The following is a 27,969-nucleotide window of genomic DNA, read 5'->3' as shown; positions in this document are numbered from 1 at the left end:
TGCGGTTTTCCTTCTATCTTTAGAAAACAAATCTCTCCTGCGTCAGAGCTGCGTGTGACGTCACGGCTCGTTTCGCCGCTGCTCTCTGACGACGTGCTATATTAGCCAACCATGGGAGACCTGAACGGCAGGCCAATCGCTGCAGCCCTCCCTATAGTTCCAATTACAGGCGAGGTATATTGAAAGGCCGTGACGTCAGCGTTGATGCGCCGTGACGTCACGGTTGTTCCTTTAGACGTGAGTTACGATGATAGTGGAATATAGACGTAAGATGGTCCAATTTGCCGAGACGGAAGGTCGATTCGGAGCGCGGGAAGCAGAAGAAGAGTCGACGTGTGCATTATACGAGCAGACGACATCATTCTGGCTCTGTGGACCGGGCTGGGAGACCAAGCTACCTCGCCCGCTCCCTGCAAGCAACGCACACACCACGAGACAACAGGTGACGCCACTAAAGGTAAGTGAGCGCTTTGGGGAATCTTCATTTGCATGCAACACCCCCTGTATTTATTTTGTATTTTTTGTATTTTTAAAAAAAAACAACGTATGACAACACGTGGAGCAAGTCCTGACTAAGCCAATTTGGCTATACTTTAATTACTTACCAAATATTTGTTTTCTGTCGTCTGTCATAGATGATGTTTGGCCTTTGCGGATCTACCGAAACAAGGCAAGCAGACGACAGGAGGTTGTGGGTTTTTTCCCCCAGCGATAATCGGCCACTGGAGCACGTTTCATAGCAATTACTGAACGTTTGTTGGGTACTTGCGATTGCTAAAATAAATGTAAATATTCAGGTGTGGACGGGTATTGTTAATTCGTCGATGCTGGGAGTAAATGAAAATTGTGTAGCGATGGTAGCGATATTGATTCAGAGCTATCATCTGTGTTGATATTGCGTCGAGTGGACGATCGACGTTAGGTATGTCGCGAAATATTGTGATGTGACCACACACACACACACATGATCGTAAAATCATATGCTTATTGAAGTGATATAATTTTGTTTTTTGTTCCTGTTCTTTAAAAATATCTTATTTATTATTCAGCGTTTGTTGACATAGGCATATATTTGTTCTTGAATGACACAACAACCCGGAAATGCATTTTGTACACAAAAGTGATGACAAATATACATCAGACTGTTTCCATCTAGCGATATTTGACTAGTGTAATGTTTCGAAATGTGTCAGTTCGTTATTTCTAAACCTTCAGCGATGGTGTAGCAATATTCAGTAATGAGCCTTTCTTTGCCACTATGGCACAGGTGGTGGCTAGGAGCGGATTTAGGGGTGGGTTCTGACCCGGTTATCGCATTACCTTAAAACGGCGTGGTTTCTGATTCGTATTAAACTAGATATTTCCCTGTATTTATTTTCTTTAAAATGTTGATGCTGAAGACAAAAAGAGGACAGAACTAGGTCATGGGCAGGATGTGTATGTGTGTGTCTGATCTGATTTAACCCCCTCCCCCCAAACAATAATCGGATAGTCTTAAGTTTGGTAGTCTTCGTGTTTTTATTGAACATCACTTGAATGGAGCTATTTGTCAACGCGTAACGTTTATCAATGTTTTGTCGAAACGCTTTTCGAGTGGGGGATTGTGGTCGACTTTACATTATCGGCAGTGGCAAATCCATTACCTTTTAAAGGGGGTGGTCCAAAGTACATGTATTGTTTAAAGATCTAACATTAACAGGCGCGGTTCCAGGATATTTAATGGATTGGTATGTGCACTAGCGTAGCCAGGGTTTTATATTGGGGGTGCGGTGGACAACCCATATTGGAGGGGCAACCCACACTATGTATGTATGCACGTATGTATGTATATATACATGCACGTATGTACGTATGTAGGTATGTGTGTATGTATTGATGTATGTATGTATGTATGTATGTATGCATGTGTGTGTGTGTGTGTGTATGTATGTCTGTATGCATGTGTGTGTATGTGTGTGTATGTGTGTGTATGTATGTATGTCTGTCTGTATGCATGTGTGTGTGTGTATGTATGTCTGTCTGTATGCATGTGTGTGTGTATGTATGTCTGTATGCATGTGTGTGTGTGTGTGTCTGTATGCATGTGTGTGTGTATGTATGTCTCTCTGTATGCATGTGTGTGTGGTGTGTCTGTATGCATGTGTGTGTGTGTGTCTGTATGCGTGTGTGTGTGTGTGTGTATGCATGTGTGTGTGTGTATGTGTGTGTCTGTGTGTGTGTATCTGTGTGTGTATGTGTGTGTATATGTGTGTGTGTATGTGTGTGTGCGTGTGTGTGTGTGTATGTGTAGCCCCGTGACCCACCTCGTGTGTGTATATGTATGTATGTGTGTGTGTCTGTGTGTGTGTGTCTGTGTATGTGTGTGTGCGTGTGTATGTGTGTGTGTGCGTGTGTACATCTTATAGTAACATATTGGTGTTGAGGTGGGAGTGGTAGTCGAGTTTTAGAATAAATAATGTTATGCCAACAGGTGCAGATTTAAGTCAGGAATTCTGTGCCTTTGTGCGTGCGTGCATGCGTGCGCGAGCGCGTGCGTTTATCTTCATTCATTAATGTATATTGTCGGTATGAGTTGGGTTATGAGGCGACAAGCAAATATAAAAGGTGGTGAGAGAAAGGTGTGATGAGGGGTGGGGGTGGGGTGGGGGATTGGTCCCAATAAGGCGCGTTTGCAGTGAATTGTAAAAGGGGAGTGTTGTATTATGGCGAGCGAAGCTTTTGGGTTCGGGTGGGACGGGGGTGGTCGAGTGGTGCTACCTCATAAAATATATCGAAAAACAAAAACATTCGCTTTTACTGTTAAAACCAATTCGTAACCGTAATTGTCAACCGAAAAAAAGAAAATGTTAGAAACCGCCAAGAACCACAAACAGACACGGTGGGTGTGAGAATCGTCGGGAGTAATTCGTAAAAGCATATATCTGTCATTATATCTCGCAACCAAATCTAACGGGTTGGTCAAAACACTAGACCCGTCTCCGACTGCTATAATTAGTAACAAACCCAACCCAGGCATCAATAGTTTCATTGCTAGGGGAAAGTAAGCAACACAGGGGCTACATCTGCATTTTTTTTTGACGGGGATGGGGTGGGGGTGGGGGGTGGGGGTGGGGGTGTTGTTTTCACAACTAAGTGGTATTATGGCAATTTTTGTTCAAGATGAAGAATTGCGCAAACGCGGATCCAAGGGGAGGGGGACTGAACCCTCCTGCTCCCGAAGAAATTTATTTCCGACCTATTTTATAATGCATTCATCTCTAATATATAACTACCATTTAAGTAGCTATATGAAGACCCTACCCCACCCCCTGCAAAAAAAAATCTTTGATCCGCGTCTGCTACAGTAATGATAAAAAAAAGTGTTAAAAGGGGGTTCATTGACACCTGCGAACACCCCCTCAACCCCCTACCTTCCCGCACCACTGTGACGCGCCTATAACAGATTAGATACATTTATGTGTCAAATATTACGATGAAAAGGCTATCCACCCCTTCCTGTCCTGGATTTGGCCACTGGCGATGCCAGAGATCAGGTCCAGGATAGGCGTGCCTGTACCTTTTTGATATGGGCACGTAAAACGAGTTCTATTCCCTTCCCTAAAAGGCTGTCCAATGCGTTCATGAATCTGAGAAATTTGGATAGGCGAGCGCGTTAATGTAAATTCCTCCTTTTTCTTAAAAAAACCGCACCATTTTTCATCATATTCTACACACACAAAAAAAAAACCCACCCCGGAATCCATAAATCTAATGATAGACATAGTCCCTTTCATTTAAATTCCAACCACTATTATACATAGCAGTGGCGGATCCAGAAAATCCATTTGGGGGGTGGGCAATGAAATGAGGCGAAATGCCAAGGGAACTTTAGTGGAGGTTTGGAGGGGGATCGTAAAAAAAACGAGAAGAAAATTAGTATATAATAAAATTATAATTGTCGCAAAATTGAGGGTAGGGGTGGATCCCTGCCTCCCCCCCCCCCCTTAGATCCGCCTCTGTATATCATTCTCTGGTGTTTACGCGCGTCATTATTATTATTATTATTTTCAAAAGAAGGAAGGAAATGGTTTAATTAATGACGCACATTTTATTGACGATTATATGGCGTCGGACATATTGTTAAGGACCACACAGATATTGAGGGAGGAAACCCGCTGTCGCCACTTCATGGGCTACTCTTTTCGATTAGCAGCAAGGGGTCTTTTATATGCACCATCTCACAGACAGGATAATACATACCACGGCCTTTGTTACACCAGTTGTGGTGCATTGGCTGGAGCGAGAAATAGCCCAATGGGCCCACTGACAAGGATCGATACTAAAACGGACCGCGCATCAAGCGAGCGCTCTACCACTGGGCTACGTCTCGTCCCCTTCGAAAACGAAAAGAAAGAAACATAACAAAACTCCGAACATCAAGTGATTTAATACTACCCCTCTCTCCCTCCCTCCCTCCCTCCCTCCCATCCCCCACCCCATCCCTCTCCTCCAACACACATGACACATAATATACACATTTCCACTCGTAGCACGAACATATTTATAATACTTTGGCAGTGAATGAAAACACACCGCTATCGGCGAAGGGAAATGCTTCCAATAGGGCCGTATCACATGTTACTGGCGTACGCTGAAATTATATACGCCTTGAAAAACAAACCATTCGCGCTCGCTGCTTTATTTGCCCGCTCTCTCTCTCTCTCTCTCTCTCTGTCTCTGCCATGTGTTAACAGTGTGGCTACCAGAACAGCACTGGGAAAAAGACCCTTGATTTTTCTCACTTTAACATTTAAATCTTAATCATACCTGTTGAGATAATTACGCTCACCAATTCAGTGGGAAAAAAAATATACAAAAAGACCCCCCAAAAAACAACAACAACAACAACAACAAAACAAGACGCTGTTACCAGGTTTACGGACAATGCTGGGGGTTTTCCAAATGTCACAAAGAATCGACGACTCCGGAACCGCTTGAACAACTTCATACGTGTCCATCCTTGAGATTCTTCAATGGACATGATAGAAACTATGCTGTTCAGTTTTGTTTTTCTCTCATCGTAACCTAACGCCGATTTCCAAGGGTGTTTTTTTGTGGTTCTTGACGGTTTTATAACAGGACTGTTTCGGTTGTGCATGCTGTACTAGCAATTACGGTCGTGGATGCTCTTACCGGTAAGCTATTGTTTGCATAGATAGACTAGTCTTAGACATCAGGGACCAATTTTGCTACAAATCTTAGTTTTGCACGTAAATGTAAAGTTATGACTAAAGCGTAATTCGTAAATTCACTACTAACAGCACAACTAATATATATATATATATATATATATATGTATGTATGTATGTATGTATGTATGTATGTATGTATGTATGTATGTATGTGTGTGTGTGTGTGTGTGTGTGTGTGTGTTATGTGTGCGTGTGTGCGTGCGTGTGTGTGTATGTGTATGTAAAGATACGATGTGCATAACAGCTAGTCGCAGACGAATTTACGAAGGATGTTTTTTTTAAACGCAGGTGTTTAAACATTGTAAATACATGTACTTACATGCTTGTAAGTCAAAACCAGGCTTTGTAAATTTGGCACATGATGTTTTGTGAAATTTAATCCAGAGTCGTACCCGTGGAGGGGGGAGGGGGAGGGGGAGGGGCGGCAGTCCTCTGACCCTAAACAAAATATGAACAAGTGCTGATTTTAGTTGAATGTGTCATTTGTGTATTGAGGATATCCAACATTGCTTTTACCCTGATTCTTTGTTCACTGCCCCCACCCCCATCCCCACCCCTTTATTTCAGGCTAGGTACGGTCCTGTCTATAACGTGCTGAACTACTGCTGTAATATGTATGGTTGTGATAAACAGTTGAAGTAGATATGTGCTTTCGTAGGTCCGTTCAACAGTTACGTAACGCTACAGGGGAACGTAGACATGAGATACATCGCCAAACGTAGAATAAGGACCAGCTTCTTGATCTAATTTTGAATAGACTATAGTAATATGTCAGGAGAGAGAGAGAGAGAGAGAGAGAGAGAGAGAGAGAGAGAGAGAGAGAGAGAGAGAGAGAGAGAGAGAGAGAGAGAGAGAGAGAGCAAACGAAAACAATAATTTACTCCGACACCCAAAAGTAAACGTTAATCTAAGTTGCAGTCTCTAAACAATAACAATGTTATTTATTAGCATCAAATTCTTATTTAATTTGTTCTAAGCCCATGACTTTTTTTTTTTTTTTTTTTTTTTTTTTTTAAATGCATACATATGTTTGTGTCTGTGAAAAGCATTATATAATTTTAGACAGGGAGTAGGTGGTTATCTTAACGGGGATATCAGATTGGGCGTTACATAATTGTTGAACGGCGCCTTTCGAAATATTGTAATAACTAAATTTGCATCAGGTGGCTGTTCTAAAATATTTCAATATGTGACGTTAATTTTTGCTATTTAACGCCTTCTAACTGTATTAAAGCAATGTAGATGATAATGTGCGTACCATAACAAGTTGTTTCCTGTTCTAACATTAAGGCATTAAAGTCGTTCCAGGAATGATAAGCGCGGGGGTGGGCTGAGATGGAGGGAAATATCTTCTTTTTTATTATTATTATTTTGAAAGCTTCTCACCCAGAACGTCCCACGTTATTATTTCTGAAACACCCCCACCCCACCATCATCCCCCGGTAATAATTTAGCACGTGTTGTTGGCTCCTAATATTTTAATTTAATTTCGATAGGACAATAATCAACTTTTTACTGTTTAGTTTTAGTAATCAAATATAATTTATTTGATGATATATTCTTAATCTTTGCTTCTGTTGAGAGAGAGAGAGAGAGAGAGAGAGAGAGAGAGAGAGAGAGAGAGAGAGAGAGAGAGAGAGGGGGAGAAAGAGAGAGAGAGACGCAGTAAGAGAGCGAGCGAGAGTGAGAGCGTTTAATGTTTGTTCATTTTTGTTGGTGTGTATGGGGGGGAGGGGGCGTAATGAATCCAGCAAAAAGTAGTAATTTTCGTTTTTTGCTGCTTTTACCCCATTTTTAATGGCTGTGCTAACAATTTAGAGACGGAACATCAATAACAATACTAATAATGCTACTAGTAATAACCAAAATAACACGAACTGAATAACAAGGCTAATAACAACAACGACAATATTATTAACTGTGTCACTGAATTATAATAACAATAACAATAACCACAATAACAAACATTCAATATTCAATAAACCAATAACTATATAGCATCTTATTAATAAAAACGATAACACAAACAATAACACTATATAGCATCTAACTGAATAATAATAAGAAGAAAACTAACACACATTCAGTGAAACACAACAACAACAACAATAACAGCAGCAGCAGCAACAACAACAACCGTAGATCAACGGTCGCATTTGCTGCGCTGTAACCGCTAAACAGTCAATACTGTTTTCATCTCTCTAGTTCTCGCACTGAACCAATTATCGATTTTTTTTCTCTCTATATCTCTCCCGTGTGATTAAATTTAGCACTGCCAGCGTTCTTACTCTAATAGACACAACATCTCGACCCCACGTCAGTCACGGACTGTGACGTCACAGAGTTCCAATACGGCACGGGTCAGTCCCGTGCGCCCCACCCCAGGGCAATTACAGATCATTATATTTCTCTCCGTTCTTGCGGTCGCTCTTGGAGCACATTTTGTCCCAGGCAAGTGATTAAAATGGCGACAGGGCGCCCTCAGGTTATCGGCGTATCTTTATTTTGCCGAATGAGTACAATTATATGCGGGTTTCACCCGCTCCACATTGTTCTAGTGGCAGCGTAGACATGGCAGCGACACGACAGTTCATTGAGAGGAAAGGAATGCTATAAGTTAATTCAGCAAACACTCGGTAAATTCAGAATCTCGAGTATATTTTCCATCCACGTTAATTTCCAAGGTATTCTTCGACATCGTTTAGCTAGTGATGTTTCAATGATCGATTATTATCGAAAATTTACCAAGATCATGATCGATTAACTACAATTGTTCGTACAGTTTAAAGGGACAGACCGTAGTTTTTAAACACAACAGCATATTTTTTCACTATTAGAGACGTTTATGATCACTGAAATCAAACATTACTTATATTTTATTGTTTAGATTATCCATTTTCGTAGAACCGAAGTGTTTCTGGTCATCCTGTTGTTTCTAATATCACAAAATGCGCTTTTCATATTTTTTAAAACGCGCGTGCGTCTGAGAAGTAGCTGCTATTGATTCGAGTTCTGGTCTTTTTTTTAAGGATATTTTCCGGTTTTAACGCCACAAACTCTTCTTTCACTATATTTTAACTTTATCCAAATGTGTTACAGGTTTGTAGATTAACTACATTTAGTGTCGATTTTTATGAGTTGAAACTAGGGTTTGCGCCTTTAAACAAGCATTTGAGAGTACTGCTAAAGCAATACATGTCCCCTACAGTACCCAACACAATTTTGTATCTCCTAAGTTCAAGGGCTATAACTCTAGGTAAATCGCCATGAAAGCCAGACTTGATCTGTAACAGTACATGATAAAGCTATACACAGACTTTCAGTTCAGTGTCTTTAAGCATTGCGACAACAAAAGCCCGGAATATGATATGTGGGGCGAACAGACAGACGGACAGAAGGGCGGAGATGAAATTTGTAGTTCTGATGTAAACATGCTGGGTTTTAGGTTTGTTTTCTTGTGTAGGAAGGAAATGTTTTATTTAACGACACACTCAACACATTTTATTTACGGTTAAGGACCACACAGATATAGAGAGAAAACCCGCTGTCGCCACTTCATGGGCTACTCTTTTCAATTAGCAGTAAGGCACCTTTTATATGCACAATCACACAGACAGAATAACACATACCACGGCCTTTGATATACCAGTCGTGGTGCTCTGACTGGAGCGATAAATAGCCCAATGGGCCCACCGACGAGGATCGATCCCAGACCGACCGCGCATCAAGCGAGCGCTTTACCACTGGGCTACGCTCCGCCCCTTCTTATGTAGGCTTACGTAAAGAGGAAGAACAAATAGCCGGGGCCCCATTGCACGAAGCGATGATCTTAGTGCCAACTACGATCACCTTGAGTGCAGTTAAGGTGATCTTAGTGCCAACTACGATCACCTTGAGTGCAGTTAAGGTGATCTTAGCGCTAAGATCGCTTCGTGGAACGGGGCCCTGGTATTAACGGTAAATTATCGTTTTGTTGTGTATATCCTGGTGATACAATAAAGTAAAGTTTGTTTTATTTAACGACGCCACTAGAGCACATTGATTTTTTATCGTATCATCGGCTATTGGACGTCAAACATATGGTAATTCTGACACTGTTTTTTTTTATAGAGGAAATCCGCTGTCGCCACATAGGCTACTCTTTTACTACAGGCAGCAAGGGATCTTTTATTTGCGCTTCCCACAGGCAGGATAGCACAAACCATGGCCTTTATTGAACCAGTTATGGATCACTGGTCGGTGCAAGTGATTTACACCTACCCATTGAGCCTTGCGGAGCACTCACTCAGGGTTTGGAGTCGGTATCTGGATTAAAAATCCCATGCCTCGACTGGGATCCGAAACCAGTACCTACCAGCCTGTAGACTGATGGCCTAACCACGACGCCACCGAGGCCGGTCGGTGAATACAATAATTACAGGCTCTTAATCATTGAAATTTCTATGATTCTAATAGAGTTTTATAGTCGAAAGTTGATCGATCAATTGATGTAAACCGATTATAACCGATGCTCGATGAAGAAGAAGGTTTTTGTTTTTTGTTTAACGACACCACTAGAGCACATTGACTTATTAATCATAGGCTATTGGATATCAAACATATGGTATTTTTGACACAGTCATAAAGAGGAAACCCGCTACATTTTTCCATTAGTAGCATTGCAAGGGATCTTTTATATGCACCATCACACAGACAGAATAGCACATACCACCATGGCCTTTGATATACCATTCGTAGTGCACTGGCTAGAACGAGAAATATCCCAACGGGCCCACCGATGGGGATCGATCCTAGACCGACCGCGCACCAGGCAAGCGTTTTACCACTGGATTACGTCCCGCCCCAGATGCTCCATGATGAAAGTAATTCTGACATATAATCTTAGAGAGGAAACCGGCTACATTTTTCCATTAGCAACAAGGGATCTTTTATATGCACCATTTCACAGACAGAATAGCACATACCACGAGCTTTGATATACCAGTCGCGGTACAAACGCACATGAAATAAACTAGATACGTTTGTAGTGTGCATTAGTAAATGGTGATATAACATGTGGGGATATTGTAAGTTTAATTATTGGATGTTAGCAATTAAAGGCGCAGACCCTAGTTCAGCAAGTGAAAATTAACACTTAAGTTTGTTTAATCTACAAACATGTAACATATGTGGACAAAGTTATAATGTAGTGAAATTAAAGTCTGTGAGGTTTAAACGGGAATCTAACGTTTAGAGTTTGGCTCATAAACAGTTACTTCTCAGACGAACGTGCGTTTTTAGAATTATGATAACTGTATTTCAGGGTTATTACAAAAATCTGGATCTCCAGAACAGTTCGGATATACGAAAATGGATAATCTAAACGATAAAATATAAATAACTTCTAATTTAAATGATCAAAAACGGTTTTAATGGTGAAACATACGTCGTAGTGTTTAAAAACTAGGGTCTGTCACTTTAATTATTAATCATGCATATATTTTTTAATATTACGTGATTTTCTGATCGCCATCGAGAAACGAAGCCAACAGCGTGTTCAAGACAGAGAGTGCTCGCAAACAATTTGACTGGTTTCGGTCGTATACTATCCTATCATATTCATTTGACATTAGGCGCAAACATCGGTTTATCAATTCGTGAGTTTACAGCTCTTTCTGCAGGGCTCAAACTTAAGAATAAGTTACCCATGGCAATTTTGAGCCTGTCTACGGAAATTTTTATCCCAGTAACTTTTGCAACAAATATGCACAAACATTACTCCTTCCATCAACGGCAATAATTTTATCCAGCAGCAAACCCCCACCAAAAAAACCCCCCAAACAACAAAAACAAACTAAAAAAAACCCCAAAAACAAAACAAACCGAACAACAACCCCCCCCCCCCCCAAAAAAAAAACCCAAAAAAAACCCAAATACAACAAAACAACAAAAAACCGAAAGCCGCATGTCATAGCCAACGACGGCTGTAAGAAATCGTAGCGCTAAGATAGCTACGTAAATCTGGATCCTGGGGAGTGGCAGTCCTATTTAGAGAACGCACCTGGCGTGATACGACCTTGTTAGAGCGACGATCTTTGACATAGATAACTGTTTTGTTGTTTTGATTTTCGTGCTGATGTGTCAAACAACACACACACACACACACACAGAGAGAGAGAGAGAGAGAGAGAGAGAGAGAGAGAGAGAGAGAGAGAGAGAGAGAGAGAGAGAGAGAGAGAGAGAGAGAGAGGAGGAGAGGGAGGGAGAGGGAGGGAGGGAGTCGATGAGGACAGGGAGGGAGGAATAGACAGAGGTAAGGGGAGGGAGAGATGTAGAGAGAAGGAGGGAGGCAGAGGGAGGATGAGAGAGAGAGGGAGGGAGAGAAAGAAAGACAAAAAGAGAAGGGAGCATACACACACGCACACAAATACATATGACGTTTGTCCTCAATTTTTTGTATTATTTGTCTCATGAACTGGACGGATTCTGGTGTAAAACAAAATATTTACAAGTAGTTGACGTTGTTTTAACGTTGCCCAAGGGCGACAACTGCGTCCACTCTTACTTCCCACTCGGTGTTTGCGTAACGCCCGGGGCATAATGATGAACTATTTATTTCTGAAAATGTGTCTGATATTTCAACATGTTTACAACGTTAACGTCAATGCTGGGGTGTCACGCACGCACGGTGAACCTGGACTACGTTGTTGACGACTTCGGCAACGCCAAACAAGAAAAACAAACAACTTAAAATACATACTTTAGTTTTTTAATAGAAAAAATGTCGGGTTTATATTGTTTTCGGTAGATGTAAATGTTAAACGTTCGTGATCTAATGCATACAACTACAAACATCTATCTATCTATCTATCTATCAATATATCTATCCATATTTGTATATATCTATCTATCTATCTATCTACCTGTCTGTCTATCTAAATATATAGACAGACAGATAGAGATAGTTGACGGAGAGAGAGAGAGACACACAGAGAGAGAGAGAGAGAGAGAGAGAGAGGAGAGAGAGAGAGAGAGAGAGAGAGAGAGAGACAGAGAGAGAGAGAGAGAGAGAGAGAGAGAGGGGGGGGGGGGGGGGTGAGAGAGAGTAATAGATACAGAGACAGACAAACAGAGACAGAAAGAGATAGACAGAGACGAAGAGGAGAGATTTAATATTATAACAGCCTTTTACCTCCCCATTCAGCAATTGCTCTCTAGTGATTCGAACCAAGAACCTTTGGATCTTAGCTTCTATGGACCAACTCTTTCTTCATCGAGACCGGCGAAAATTCACCCCTTATTAAATAGTGAACTCACCTCTCAGTTCTAAAACATAACAGAACTACGCTTCCGGCGTTTGACGTTCGTCTTACGTCGAAAGCGTTGCCCAAGGGAGGCAACTGCGTCTCTCTCACTGCCCCCACTCTTTTTCACCAAGTGCCTCAAGGGAAATATTTTCTTAAAATATCTCATCAACATGATTTGGAGAAAATACCACGCTACAGACTGGTTTCCAAAACGTATTGTTGATAATATATGTCTCGTGTTTGTTTGTGACCCAATAAACCACAGGAAAACAGTACAGGTCAGCGTGTCACTAGACTGACGTAGTAAACAAACATTGTACGAGCGCTTGTTTACATCCATTAGTCACTGCTCATTGGTCTATCCGGCATCACGTGACCACGAATAATCAATACTTAGGTCTCACTATACAGAATTTGCAGTGGTCGTTTTTTCTCAGACTTGCTACGACAATGTAGGTAAATCGATCATAATATGCTTTGCTGGTTTTGAAATTATTTCCTTCTATAGATGTGATAATATTATTGGACATTGGCGGAAGCTATTTTTCTGGTCAACGGATACAACTCTATATTCACTTATGTTTTGCAGGTAAGTGTGTATTATTGAATTTTGTAACAAAAACAAACGAAACATACGTTTATGGCTATGATTTTAATTGTTCAAAATAGTAAGACGAAAACGAAAAACTGGGGTTTTTTTTATTACAGAACTCCGATACACATAAACCTTTGACGTAGTATGCATTAGTTTAGTTAGAGATAAGACATGTAAAATAACCAACAGAAGAACGAAAACAACAACAACAACAACAACAACAACAACAAAATAGCCAACAAAAAAGCTCACGGTTTTTATAAAGTGAGATTATAAAATTCAACTACAGTTGTTTTATATTCAACAAAACAAAAATACTTGAATTTAATATATATATATATATATATATATATATATATATATATATATATATATATATATATAACAGATTTCTGTCCATGACAGGGACGGGGGGGGGGGGGGGTGCGGGACAATTTCAAGCTATGGCTTTAAGGTTTTTTTCGGGCGTCGTCCAGCCCTGTCCTATTTATAGGTTAGGTCAGGGATAGGGAGTACTCTGTGACACGGTTTTTCAAATTTTCAACAACCAAAAGGTCACCAAGTGCTGTGTCTTGAATACACACATTTTCGTGAATCTGATGCTACGAAATTGTGGTAATAGTTTAATAGCCGATGATTAATAAATCTAGTGGTGCCGTTAAACAAACAAACAAACTCTCATCTATATGCATTTTGATAGACTGGATACTATATGCAGTTGTGTTTATTTAAACCCGATGGTAAATGTACAGTCTCTCTGAAGGAAACAAAATCCTCTAGTGTTCTATGGGCTTTAGCGAGACGCTTATAAAAATTGCTTACATGTTCTCCATGGTAAAAGAAAAGTACTCGGTTAGTGTAATATCGGCTTTAGCAAGACTAAGAAACGAGGATTTCGTTTGCTATGACACGGCGGATTAGCACGTATTCTCGAACCAGCCACTTTCGGCTGACATCTTAAATTTGCAAGCATTGTGGGGGAAAGTAGGTCGGGTGCCAACAGGTATTCACAAACTGCTAAGACCGAACTCGCTATTTATCACGGTCGCTTTCCAGTCGATTGGAACCACGATCGTGTGAGCGAGGTACGGTTTAACGGGTAGGTCGAAAACATGACACACTCTCGCTAAGTCTCGTCCCACGTGTGACATCTCGCGACACGTTTCCTGCTGTATCCGAAGACTGGTTCTGTGTTAGTGTTACGCCGGATCTATTAATTGCGTATTACTGTGTTAAAATACACCGTACCACACACGATCACAAACCCGTTCTTGGAGGGCATAGTGATTATGTTAAAGTTTGTTTTTGTTTAACGACACCACTAGAGCACATTAATTTATTAATCATCGGTTATTGGATGTCAAACATTTGATAATTTTGATGTATAGTCTTAGAGAGGAAACCCGCTACATTGTTTTCATTAGTAGCATGGGATCTTTTATATGCACCATCCCACATACAAGATAACACATAGCACGGCTTTTGGTATACCAGTCGTGGTGCACTGGCTAGAATGAGAAATAGCGGGTTCCCTTTGATGGCTGCGTGTCAGAATTATCAAGTGTTTGACATCCAATAGCCGTTGTTTAAACAAAACAAGTTTTAACTCTTAATACAGACGGACATGCTGAAGGACAGACAGACAGATACATTATTGCAATCTCCTCACCTTATGCAGAGTAAACGTGTGGTTATAATATGATACAGCTACATTTAAAGGGACATTCCTGACTTTGCGGCAATTTTTAAGATGTTATCGACTAACAGAGACTTTTTAACGATTATAATTACATATCAAATATATTTTTCTGAATAAAATATTAATGTCTGTATATTAAACGTGTTTCTGATCGTTCTAATATTTGTACTAGGTTAAATTTCATTTTATTCACTAAAATAGTTTTTTTCGTACGTACGAAATATTTTGAAGACAAAATCCAATTTGGGCTTCTTACAAATATTAAGACGACCAGAAACACATTGGATATACAGACACTGATATTCTAAACAAAAAAATATATTTAATATGTAAGTTTAATCGTAGAAATATTTTATTTGTTGGAAACATCTTACGATGCAGCAAACTCAGGAATGTCCCTTTAATTGCAGTTTTATCGGTAAGTCATTAAACCATGCCATCCATCTGCACACATTTCCCCATGTTGTGATTTGTTTGAACCGCCCTAAAGAGCTATATAACATTCTGCGTCTTCTCCTTTTCCCCCAATCCATAAAAGATACGGAAATTGTAAATAAAATATGGCGTCTAAAATTTCTATTGTCTTGGAAACGCTCGGCTGAAGTATGCTGATCCTACCGTTTGATAAAGTTATCTCCTTCCGATGAGAAGTAAGCGGTTTCCCAACCAGTTCGAACCGGATAGGTTCAGATGTTGAGAACGATTTCATTATTGTGGGAGGCAGTTCTCCGGTTTGAAAAAACAAAAAAAACAAAAAAAAAACAGAGAAAGAAAGAAAAAAAGGAGGTCGTCTTATTAATTATTGAATACGTAGCTAACAGTACGGGTTTTTTTGGTGTTTTTTTAAATAAATCTATTCCTGCCGTTTTGCTGAAGTTTTAAATATTAAACATGCATTGGCATCGCTGCAAGTCAAACCTGTTTTGGCGGTTTATTTGACTAAATAACATAAATAACGAAATGTTGATTGATGAAAATTAATGTTTGATATCGCTACAGTTATGTCTTTGTTTACATTATAATAAGAATTTAAATTCTTAGAATGCTAGATGATGGCTTTAAGTTTGTAGAGTCGGGGTAGGATTTAGCTCATAAACTTTATTATGAAATTTTAAAATTTTTAAAACGCGCAGTGATGGCTTTAAAAGTTTGTAGATTTCAATGCGCTTTTTTTTCTCTCTTTTTTTCGACAAGCTTTTATCAACGGACGTTTTGAATGAAGCAATCTAAATACTCAAAGCAACGCTCAAAAGAAATTAGAAAAAAAGGATTATTTATATCGTGTTTTGTTATAAACTTTATTATAACATTTTTAAATTCTTAAAACGCGAAATGATGGCTTTAAAAGTTTGTAGATTTCAATGGGATTTTTTTTTTTTTTTTTTTTTTCGACAAGCTTTTATCAATGGAAGTTTTTAATGAAGCAATCTAAATATCCAAAAGCGACGCTTAAAAGAAGTGGAGAAATGATTATTTATATCGTGTTTTGTTATAAACCTTATTATAACATTTTTAAATCGCGAAATGATGGCTTTAAAATTTGTAGATATCAATGCTTTTTTTTCCTTTTTTTTTTTTTTTTCGACAAGCTTTTATCAACGGAAGTTTTGAATGAAGCAATCTAAATACCCAAAAGCGACGCTTAAAAGAAATGGAGAAATGATTATTTATATCGTGTTTTGTTAGAAAACACCTCTCTATTTGCTTCGGGCAGCGTAGACGTCCAATCCCTGCTTTCAGTACAGACGATTTCAAGTGGATGGAAGGAACTTCCAGATTTGCGCCGTCCGTTCGCATTCTTTAATTGTATATCACATTTCTGATTAGACAAATGTTGTAAACTTGAGATGTTTTATCCCCGAGGTATTGTGTCCGACAAGCCGAGATAAAGGAAACCATGTAGCAGACGTGAATATAACGGGAAGTAGCGCGTGCTTTCCTTCTTACGCGCGTCTGCCATCTTGACGTTTGAACGTTATCCGGGGCAGACGGCACATTACTTTCTACTGAGTTGTTTTCTTTATTATATTAAAGTTTGTTTGTTTTGTTTAACGACACCACTAGAAGACATTGATTTATTAATCATCGGCTGTTGGATGTCAAACATATGGTAATTTTGACACAGTCATAGAGATGAAACCCGCTACATTTTTCCATTAATAGCAAGGGATCTTTTAAATGCACGATCCCACAGACATGATTGTACATACCACGTCATTTGAAATACCAGTCGTGGTTCACTGGCTAGAGCGAGAAAAAGGCCGTGGTATGTACTACCCTGTCTGTGGAATGGTGCATATAAAAGATCCCTTGCTGCTAATCGAAAAGAGTAGCCCATGAAGAGGCGACAGCGGGTTTCTTCTCTCAATATCTGTGTGGTCCTTAACCACATGTCCGACGCCATATAACCGTAAATGAAATGTATTGAGTGCATCGTTAAATAAAACATTTCCTTCTTTCCTTCCTTCCTTCCTTTCCACCCCTGTAGCCATTTCTAGGACATCCCTGAAGCAAAAATCTCAAATCATTCATTTGTTTTGGGTTTTTTCCTTGGAATGTGACACAAGGTCCGGTAAAATCCCAGTTTTACCATTAATATTGCAACACTGAATGAATTATTTAGTAGCTCAGTCCACGAACAAAAGCCGCGATGGCTGCCAAACTTTACTTATAAAACAATATTGACTTTTCCGTGGAGCTTTTAAATAGGTAAAATGTAAAATAAAACGCTACTAGTAGAACGGTGCTCAACGGTAAAAGGCGGAATTTACACATGCGCTATTTGGCAGTATTGTCCGATCTCTCTAGCTGAGAATAAACGGACCACTTAAAGCGTAAATGGAGACTGTTTACCTGGTCTGGTGAAGCGAGTTTAGACGATGGTTATGGTGTATACTCGGCAATTTGAGTCATTGTTAGTGTTTACACGATGGAGATGCGACTTTCATACTAATGAAGTTGTTGGGGTTTTTTCGCGCGCAATTCTGTAATGGGAGAGTCCCGCTCAAGACAAGACAAGACGAGATCTCGCGAGAACACGTGCACCACAGGAGGTCAGTGTTGTCGTGTTACATGTCGTATATGTGTGTGTCAGAAAAAAACCCACCAGTTTGTTTTGTTTAACGGCACCACTAGAGTACATCAATTAATCATCAGCTATCGGATGTCAAACATACGGTAATTGTGTGTCAGTCCTCAGAGGAAACCAGTAAAAGGATTAGCAGCAAAGGATCTTTTGTATGTACTTTCGTACAGACAACACAACACATATCACGGTCTTTGATATACCGGTCGTGGGGCACTGGCTGAGTTGGTGGTAAACCTAATCAAATAATGGGTCCACCGAAGGGATTTGATCCTACGACCCAATCACCTCAGGTTTACGCTCCACCGACTGAACAAAATCCCTCTCACAGTTCAGTCAGAAATACAGTATACATATGAAATAAAGCCTTTACTCTTCCTGTTATAGTTCTTCAGAGCCATTTCGTACACAGAATCAGGGCCCATATTTTCGAAGCAATCTTAGCCTACAAAATCGTAAAACCATCGTAAACTATGACGTGACTATGGCATGTGCTGTAGTGACGTCACAACCTGCGATGGTTTTACGATTTCGTAACGCTGAGATGGCATCGAAAATATGGACCCAGGTTATAACAAAACAGGTTTTCTTTCGCCTCCTGAATTTTTTTTTTTTTTTTTTTTTTTTAATGCAGGTACGAAGTTCAGGGATTCTAGATTATGGTAGCCCCACTCCCATGGCTAGTGATATTCAATGTTGGGCAAGTAAATAACTACTATTGCAATGCCCGACGGCTAGTGAAAAAAAGTCAAATGGTGCAGTTAAGTCTATTTTGTAAATATGAATATCCCGACCCCACCCCCAATGCTAGTGTTTTTAAGCTATATCTCCCTCTTTTGGTGACATATCTGATTATTACTATTATTTAGTAAAATTGTATCAAGTTAAAGTAAAGTAGGGCTAGTTAATTTTTAATCGTGGCTAGTACATTTTAAACGCCACTAATCCCATGGGTAATGGATTAAAAAAAAAAAAAATCTAGAAGCTCTACATAGTTCTATGCATTTTGTATTTTTCGTGAAAGATTCTCCGAGTGTGTAACGCATTACAATATTTATTACGAATTCTTCAGTTAATTATGCAATGGTTATATGTGTAACTGATTTATCTGTAGTTAGTTTTAACAAATTACGTGTAAAACTATTGAAATATGACACTTTTAAAGGGACAGACCCTATATTTTTAAAACACTAAGCATATTTTTCACTGTTATAGCTGTTTATGATCACTGAAATCAAACATTACTTATATTTTAGTTTAGTTTATCCATTTCCGTACAACCGAAATGTTTTTGGTCATCCTGGTGTTTCTAATACCACAAAATTAATTTTTCATATTTAAAAAAAAACGCACGTGCGTCTGAGAAGTAATGATTATGGAGTGGCGTTTTAGTCTATTTTAAAGGATAGTTCAACGGCACAGACTCTTGTTTCACTCTGTTGTATCCAAATTTGTTACAGGTTTGTATATTAAGCAAACTTAGTATCCAATTTTATGGGTTGAAAGTAGGGTGTAGGTGGGAAAATATGCCTAGGTGTTTAAAAACTAGGTTCTGTCCCTTTAAACTTTGGGCATGTACTTTTAATCCAGTCTATTTTAAAATCTGTACAGTCCAGATAGTCTGATACAAAAGGAAAAACAAGTAGAAATAATAAATGGAAAAATCGCGTGAATAGCGAAAAAGAAACCGAAATTCAGTATGCAGGCATGATAGAAGAAAATGAAGAAGAAGAAGACAAAATAATAACACGGGGAAGTAATATCGAAAACCCGAGCTATAGACATTCATAAATGTCAACGATCTTTTCATTATTAGTAGACGCCCGCGACAAAATTAGTTATTCTACCGCGTCATCGGTTCAGAATCTACTGGTTCGCCGATCGATAACCAGTGCTCTGACGTCACACTGAAACTTTGTTCAATGTCAGTCTCCGTGACGTCACGTTCCTTAGAACGCGCAGACGTCAGAGCGACACTTTCCGCGTGATGCAAGCGTGTGGAATATATAGATCAAACATGTTCATTGATTAGATAGATGGCTAATGAAATGCAGGGACAGCACGAGCTGCAATATTAATAGTGTTTCTGTCGCAGATGACTGAATCTATAAGAGCCATCGAAGACGGTCGCACAAGCGAGAGCGGACTATTTGGCGGGAACTAGAACGTGGTGTTTGGCGCGTAAATTCGGGAACACGTGGCTTTCAGTAAGTAGCATGAGTTATCATTTTATTTTATTTGTTAAAATTTTGCTTCTGGTATTATAATACGTTATCGAAAGTGAATGTTGTATTGTAAAGTACGAAACAGGTTATTATGTGGTTCTAAAATATATTAGGTTTGTAATATAATGGGATGTCCTGAAATCGTTGACCCGGAAGTAATCGGCGATTGATGAATTTTATAAAGGGACATCCATTCAATATAGTGTACGTCCCTCGTGTACGCTCGACAGACTGAAAACGGAAACCTATGGAATGAAAAACTATTGCTGAAAAGGAAAACTCCACTTCTTTACCAAACCCTGATGCGGGTTTTTGCTCAGTCCGTAGAGTGATCATTCTGAGGTACTTGGGTCGTAGGATCGAACGACCTCGGCGGATATACTGGTGGTTTTTTCCCCCGACTCATCCAGTGCCAAACAACAAACAAACAGACAAACACTTCATTACTCCATTGGTCATGTTACATGACATGTTGGAGAAAATGTTTGTCAGACATAGAAAAACCAAATAATGTGCCAGACAGTCGTGATTTGTTTTTTAAATTGAGGGGAGTATTTTATGACTCCCCTAACTTAAATTATAGAAAGCCATTTAAATTATTACCATGTTTATATCATGCTAAAAGAGGCTAAAATTAAAACTAGTCGCAGGAAAGTTATGGGGAGTGAGGTATTTAGTCCTTCACGACTGGCAGGTCAGGTCAGGTCATAGGGCTTTACGTACACATTCAGAGCAAACTGTTGTAGCGCACGCCTGTCATGGGCACATGTGCCAGCCTTGGCCGGCTCCTCTATCCAGGACAGGATTCACGACTGGCGTATCTGTGACCGTTAAATGAGATGTTCTGACTGTGGGAAAGTCCATATAGAAAAATCTGTCAGAATTACCAGATCTTTGACATATAATAGCCGAATATAAATTGACAAATGTGCTCTAATGATGTCGTTAAACAAAACAAACTAACTTTTAACTTTTTTTCACCCATCAAAATATTGCTTAATCGGTTAAAACTATATGGGTAACTGAGAGAGAGAGAGAGAGAGAGAGAGAGAGAGAGAGAGAGAGAGAGAGAGAGAGAGAGAGAGAGAGAGAGAGAGAGAGAGAGAGAGACTCCCAATCAGTTACAGTACAGGCTACTTTATGTTTACGATCTCCAGTGCGTTGAAAAATGTGCCAACCATCATGTGACGTCACTCGCAATTCTCGTATGCAAATTTCCTCGGACGTTATAACCTGGATGTATTCAGTTCTGGAGATAAGAAGATGTGATGTCATAGGCATGCAGTATTCTGGAAATGCTGTTTTCCACAGGTATTTTATAGAGAAGAGATTTTACACTGACACCACGCAGAATCGTCGGTTATATAAGCCCGGCGACGCACTGGTGATACTGTATTCTGGAAATTCTGTACATTGCAGAGGTTTTATATGCCAGAGATAACGTATTCTAGAGGTTGCTGCATTCCAGTGATGATGTATTTCGAAGTTGTTGTATTCCTCGTATGTTCTATACCAAAGATGCCGTACTTAGCAGTTGTTATGTTCCAGATATGCTGTATTTAGGAGTTGTTATATTCCAGATATGCTGTATTTAGGAGTTGTTATATTCCAGAGATGCTGTTTTTCACAGAGGCAACATTCAAGATACGCTGTATTCCAGAGACGGTACGTACATTGCAGAGTTGCCGTGTCCTAGAGATGACGTATCCTAGAAATTCTACGCTCTGGATGTACCTATTCTAGAAATGGTGTATTGCAGAGATGTTGTGGTCCAGATATGACGATTTCCAGAAATGCCCCATTCTAGAGATGCTGAATCCTACAGATGGGCGACGCAAGCGATGCTGTATTTTAGATATGCTGTTTTTCGGAGATGCTATATTCCAGGAATTCCACGTTCCATAGAGACTGTGTCTTGAAGCTGTTGCATTCGGGACATGCTGTATTCTGTGGATGTCGTATGCAAGAGATATTCTGTCTCAGAAATTACGTGTCAGCAAAACGTCGGACGATTATTACAGGGTGTGATAACAGAACTACAAGTGCAGGGGTTAGTGTTGGCATGCTGAATCTGTACAACAAATATGTCGGTGTGCACAAAACAGAGTCCAAAGAATGTTCTGACACGATATGAGTGCTCCCATGAAAACTATCAGATGTATTGTCTTTAGGAATGGCAATCCATAGGAAGGTATACCCTTTCTGCTTCGTCTGTAAAACGGCTTCTTTCTTGGAAGACACACCCTTTCTCCTTCGTCTTTAGACGAACTGACACTTTGCCAGGACGATATAATCTACTTACTTTGTCTGTAGAAGAACTGCTATTCTAAAAACGGGTTAGACAAATCTCAACCTGCTTAAGACAGATGCAACCACTGACGTCAATCAACGGTAATTAAAAACTAAATATTGTCCTGCTTGCTAGTATTGCTGGTGCTGAGATTCGGACCCCAGAACCTGCCAGTCTTAAACTCTGGGGTCTCGCACCTCCAATTCTGGTCAGTGAAATATCAATATTTGTTCTTTATTTGTTTTGGGGTTTTTGTTTTTTTGTGTGTTTTTTTTGTGTGTGTTTTTTTTTTTGGGGGGGGGGATAGAGTTAGGTGATGGTGGTGTTATTTACCTTTTACACAACTCATTGATGAACAAGTCAACGACAATTTAAAAAGAAAAAGAAAAGCTTTATTCTTTATTTTATTTTACTATTATTATGTGTTCTTGTCCCAGCCAGTACATCAATGGCCGTGATATGTTTGGTCTAAAAGGTTCTTTGCTGCTGTTTTATAGGATTAGTCTGTTTGGCGGGTCTCTCTCTCTCTCTCTGTCTGTCTGTCTGTCTCTCTCTCTCTCTCTCTCTCTCTCTCTCTCTCTCTCTCTCTCTCTCTCTCTCTCTCTCTCTCTCTCTCTCTCTCTCTCTCTCTCTCTCTCTCTCTCTCTTCCCCCACCCCCCAAATGTCGAAATAACCATAACAGCTATATTTTAAAATGTGCTGAGGCGGCGTTTGCCAAATATTCCTTTCCTTTAATTCCGAGGGTCATGTCAGGTCATGACAGTTGACCAATGACGTTGCTTGGAGTCTCCACACGACAACACCGCGTATCGACGTCGATACCGAATAATGTAATAATGGCCTATTATGTGTAATAATCATCTAATGTATTGTGACGTCACGGCAAAGGAAAGTCTGGCACTGCTGCAGATACGACGAGTGACGTCTGATTGGAATGTTAACATGACAGCATGACGTCACACATAGCATGACGTAGACGACAATGCTTTGACACAGACACGTCTTCTCCGTGGCTCGAATCGATCGATGGATGTCAAGCTCCAGCCTGTAAATCAAGACATTGGCTAAAGTGTATAACGTATTTTAATATTACTGGGCCTTCTTTCTTAGCGCTAAGATAACACTAAGTGCATTTAACCGTGGAAAATGGTCGGTTTTGGGGAATTCCGATTTACAGAGGTTCCGCTTTTGAGAGTTTTCACTGTATATATGTATGTATATATATATATATATATATATATATATATATATATATATATATATATATATATATATATATATATTTTATAAAAAGAAAAAGTCAGAAGCCTCCTTTAAAAGTCATATATCCCTCTTTAATTATATATTAAAATATATATGACAACTCTGACATATTTGTATTAACACGAGTTCAAGATATGTGTTGGTATGTATTTCAATACATATATATTTGACGTTATCAAATATCTGGTTTGATTGATGTAGTCGACTAAAAATATAAAGGAGAGAGAGAGAGAGCGAGAGAGAGAGGGAGGGAGGGAGGGAGAGGGAGGAGGGGGAGATACAGAGAAAGGCAAAGTAATAATTATAATATATTTCTAAAGAAAAGGGGCACTTTTTTGTATTTTTCTGGAGAAACCGGCCTCGGTGGCGTCGTGGCAGGCCATCGGTCTACAGGCTGGTAGGTACTGGGTTCGGATCCCAGTCAAGGCATGGGTTTTTTAATCCAGATACTGACTCCAAACCCCGAATGAGTGCTCCGCAAGGCTCAATGGGTAGGTGTAAACCACTTGCACCGACCAGTGATCCATAACTGGTTCAACAAAGGCCATGGTTTGTACTATCCTGCCTGTGGGAAGCGCAAATAAAAGATCCCTTGCTGCTAATCGGAAGAGTAGCCCATGTAGTGGCGACAGCGGGTTTCCTCTTAGAATCTGTGTGGTCCTTGACCATAAACAACCGTAAATAAAATGTGTTGAGTGCGTCGTTAAATAAAACATTTCTTTCTTTTTTTTCTGGAGAAAACCACAGGGAAAATTGAAATGTGTGTCAAAAAGTCGGAGAGTGGTGGGGGAGTGATGGTGAGGGAGCGGAAAGGAATACCAATCACCTAAACCTTATTTACCTCCACCCCACCCCTCCAGAATTACTTTCAGAAACCCACCAGACTTAAGCTCCAGGGAGTAAGAGGCTTCTTGTTTTGTTTTTTGTTCACTTGTACCGAACTCTGGGATTCGTGGAATAATTCCACGCAATATAATAATTGTAAAAATGTCGACGACACCGACTTAGGGTTTGCCTCCGGAGTTGCAATTTTGTCACACATGGCAAGAATGCTGTGAAGTCGGCGCGGACCGGGCGCGCGGTCTCGAGCGCGCCCTCTAGAGCCAGTCCACGCAGTGCGCGTAATCTCTCGTGAAGCGCGCGAGATTTCCAACTCATTTCTGGTTGTCGTGATCACAGAAAACGCTGGAAGGAGAGTTATTCGTTTCATTCGGGCTATTCGGGACAGACGTAGATGCCCAGTATTCCAAAAAAGTGGGCGTGGACGGGTCCTCCGAGACGATAATCACGAGGGTTACCACTTTGAAATCAGTCTTCTTTTTTGTTGTCTTTTCCTCCGGGTTTTGGAGAGCACCGGTCGATCAAAGCCTGGCCTAATTGTTTTCATATCTGAGTTATATGTATGCCATGTTTCGTACGCTCTGGTTTAGTCCTTGGCGTAGAGAAGGAACATAAGTAGAATCATGTTTTCCCAAGCTTAGGGGTCCCTGCTTTGATAGCACAATGCTGAGGTTCGAAACCAATTCTTAGCTCATTGGGTGGGGGTGGGAGGTGGGAGATGTAAGGTGACTAGAATGATGGGATAAGTTATTACAATACCCCCCCCCCCTCCCACACACACACCACTCTGGCTTATGCCACTGTCAATATGTCAGTCCGTCAGTCAGTCAGTCTCTTTGTTATGGACAGGGCAGTACATACCACAACCATATGTGGCACACTACTCATGATGCTGTTGAAAGTAAATTGGTGACCCCAGGGTTGGTTCCTTTAACAATATTTATTCAGTAAAGTTTAAAGTTTGTTTTGTTTAACGACACCACAAGAGCGCATTGATTTATTAATCATCGGATACTGGATGTCAAACATTTAGTAATTCTGTTATTAATTAAATGAAGCGGATTGGAAAACCGGCGGAAAGCCTGTATACATGCCTCTACACAAGGGGGCGGGGGTTTCAGTTATGTAGCCTAATAATTAAAAAATGAACATAAGCTATTAACATTGCTCGTCAGGCTAAATGAAATATGCAAAGCTGATTTTTTTTTTTCTGTGTCAAAACACCGATCAAAATATTAGCCACAATGACGTCACGCAATGACCAAGACCCTGGGTTTTATTTGGACGGCTTGGTTTCTTTCTTCTTCTTTTTTCTTTTTAAAAAAAAAATCTTTTTTCCTCTTTTTTCTCCTTTTTTTTGTTTTTGTTTCTTTTTTGTTTTTGTTTCTTTTTCTTTTGTGTATGTGTGTGTGTGTATGTGTTTCCCCCCATATGTTAAAATGTCTATCAAAATCCGGCACCATGACGTCACATAATTAAAGATTAGTGTTTCGTTTTACTTCTGTCCATGATGTTAAAAACCCAATCTACATTAGACACCCAAAGACACACATGGGACATTGCTATGTGTCTCGAAATATCTTGCTTTTTGGTCAATTAGAATGGACTGGATTGTCTGGAGTTTTGAAATATTCCTGTATATATACACAACCATGTTCTCTGTTTGCGCACGTACTGGTCGAATCTCGTGCACGTTAATGAGAAATCGACGGAGTCACCACCAACTCACTTTAAAAATGTCCTTAAAACCCCAGTCTATTTTCTCGCAGACGATAGTGGCAAAGGGCGTAGGCTGAAGTGTTCCAATATGTTTTGACTATTGAGAGAGAGAGAGAGAGAGAGAGAGAGAGAGAGAGAGAGAGAGAGGGGGGGGGGGGGGATAGAGAGAGCAATAGAAAGAAAGAGCCAGACAGAGCAAGAAAGAAAGAGAGAGAAGGAAAGAGAGACTAACAAAAAGAGAGAGAGAGAGAGAGAGAGAGAGAGAGAGAGAGAGAGAGAGAGAGAGAGAGAGGAAGAAGAAGAAGAGAAAGACACAGGGAAAACGAAAGAGAGAAACCTGCACACACATGCTTAGAGTATACAGTTCAGTAGTTTAATCACAGTATATCGTGTTATAACATTAAAGGTGCCTTCTCACTTAAAATAAATGTATTCCAGTTCAGCTGAATTTACAATTATTGTGCAGAGTTTTAACTACTTCAGTTGAGTTCAATTCATTTTAGTTCGGTTCACTTGAATTTAAAATTATTGTGCAATGTTTTAGTTCAGTTCAATCGACTTCAAATGAATCTAGTTAACTTCATTTGAATTTAAAATTAGTGTACATGGTTTGGTTTAGTTCAGTTCAATTGACTTCAAATGAATTTAGTTCAGTTCAGCTGAATTTAAAGCCATTGTAGATGGTTTGGTTTTTACTTCTTCTTTTTTTCTCTCTCTTCTTTATTGGAAGGTTTATATTGGGAGTTGTGTTTTGGGGTTTTTCTTTTCGTTCTTTTTTTTTCATTCGGCGATCCAGATGGTGTGCTAGTGTGCCAGGAACCGCTGGGTTTGGATATTTTGTCTTCGAATGCGATAAATCCTGGCCGCAAAGGCTATTTTAGGAACTGGGTACGAACCGAACAAAAACAAAGCCCAGGATGCAATAACAAGGTTTATACTGGAACTGGTAACCGATCCGTGGCGCCATCGATATTGTATCAAGACATTACATTCCTATTATTGCGTCCAAATATTTATCAATGGGATAAAACATTGGTGTAACGGAGTGCTCATTAGAGAATCAACGAATGATGGTGGGGTGAGGATAGGGGTGAGGATGGGGTGATGGTGGGTGACTATCGGCGTAACAACCAAGAACTGGTCAAGTTCCGCTTGGGGTGCTTATGAGAAAACTTATGTATCTTTGGTTGTCTGATCAAAAACAACCTCGGCTGTTCCATTGATTTTTTCCTATTCCAACCAGATACACACAACCGGTATTTCAAAGGTCGTGATATGTGCTGTCCTGTCTGTGGCAAGGTTCATATAAAACATCCCTCTCTGCTAATAGAAATATGTAGCGTGTTTCCTGCTAAGACTATGTGTCAGAATTACCAAATGTTTGACATCAAATAGCCGATGATTAATTAATCAATGTGCACTAGTGGTGTCGTTAAACGAAACAAACTGTACTCTTTTTTCTTATACGCACAGAAACGTTGTGCGTTCCAAACAACCCAGCGCAACAAGCATTTGGAAACCAGTCGATTTTCAGCCTACCGGTCAATTTCCCCAGCCCGGCTCAATTTGTTGATTTGTAGTTCCAGTCCTTTGTTGAAACACAGGGACACTTGTCTGGAGTTCACGCGCACGGAGAGAAACCCGCTAGTGAACAGATCCAGGACAGTATATCTAGTGTCTAAACCACGTCCGTCGTGTCGTAAATTTCTGTCTTGTACAAACGCATTTGATTCTT

At 39.9% G+C, this 27,969-nt stretch overlaps 1 long non-coding RNA gene across 1 annotated transcript; it reads left to right on the top strand.

Annotated features, from left to right (window-relative positions):
* Positions 1-251: 251 nt before the first annotated feature.
* LOC121387769 lies at positions 252-22,635 on the top strand. Its single transcript, XR_005959875.1, has 3 exons — positions 252-457; positions 19,992-20,103; positions 21,734-22,635. It is a non-coding gene; the product is annotated as an uncharacterized LOC121387769 (long non-coding RNA).
* The last annotated feature ends 5,334 nt before the right edge of the window (positions 22,636-27,969 follow it).

The sequence above is a fragment of the Gigantopelta aegis genome, chromosome 13 (assembly GCF_016097555.1).
Source record: "Gigantopelta aegis isolate Gae_Host chromosome 13, Gae_host_genome, whole genome shotgun sequence".
In the NCBI taxonomy this organism is placed as follows: domain Eukaryota; kingdom Metazoa; phylum Mollusca; class Gastropoda; order Neomphalida; family Peltospiridae; genus Gigantopelta; species Gigantopelta aegis.
Note: the sequence above shows the minus strand (reverse complement) of the source record. Positions and strands in the feature narration are given on the sequence as shown.